General features: G+C 43.0%; 1 non-coding gene across 1 annotated transcript; it reads right to left on the bottom strand.

Moving 5' to 3' along the window:
• Positions 1-378: 378 nt before the first annotated feature.
• On the bottom strand, positions 379-485 carry LOC125849606 (small nucleolar RNA R71). The gene has a single exon (XR_007444682.1). It is a non-coding gene; the product is annotated as a small nucleolar RNA R71 (small nucleolar RNA).
• Between the last annotated feature and the right edge of the window lie 345 nt (positions 486-830).

Here is an 830-nt window from a genome sequence, read left to right as displayed (position 1 = left end):
ACAATGGCTGTTGAGTTGAAAGTACGAGACGTGGCAATCCCACGCCCCACCAATGTGACATCTTGCATACAAAAACCTGAACATGGTACGAGATTTGAACTGAACCAGAGTATAGTGCAAATTTTGCACACAAATGGGCAGTTTACTGGTCTTTCACATGAGGATCCCACAGTTCATATTCAGAACTTCCTCGAGATCACTGATACTTACACTCCAACAAGGGTGAATAAAGATTACGTGAGGCTCACCTTATTCCCTTTCTCACTGCTTGGGGAAGCAAAAAGATGGTTGAACTCAGAGCCTGCGAATTCAATTACCCCTTCGAACGATTTGGCACAGAAATTCCTCATCAGATTTTTTCCATTTGGAAAAACAGCTAAGTTAAGGAGTGATATTTTGAGTTTTAGGCAGAAGGATGGTGAGAACTTGTACCAAGCTTGGGGCAGGTTTAAATCGATGTTGATGAGTTTCCCTCATCATCATCAATCTAATGAGGTGTTAGTCCATACCTTCATTGAAGGGTTGGAGCCTAACACCAAGATTTCGCTTGATTCAGTTGCAGGACAGGCTTTAGAGAAGACTTATGTTGAACTGTTCACCTTGTTGAACCGGATCTCTCAAGGTAATCCAGAGTGGAACGGAGGGGGAATGAAACCTATAGTATAGAAAACTGCAGGAATGCTGGAAGTAGACGTGATGACTGCCCTAACTGCACAGATTTCTGCTATGCAAAATATGATGAATACACATTTTAGCAACATGAGATTGGGACAACCTCCCGCACAGGTAAATGCAGTTCAACAACTACCGTCTTGGTGTGAGATCTGCGG

This window comes from Solanum stenotomum, chromosome 12 (genome assembly GCF_019186545.1).
Source record: "Solanum stenotomum isolate F172 chromosome 12, ASM1918654v1, whole genome shotgun sequence".
NCBI classification, from domain to species: Eukaryota; Viridiplantae; Streptophyta; class Magnoliopsida; order Solanales; family Solanaceae; genus Solanum; species Solanum stenotomum.
The sequence above is the reverse complement of the archived record's forward strand: the minus strand, read 5'-3'. Positions and strand labels throughout refer to the sequence as shown.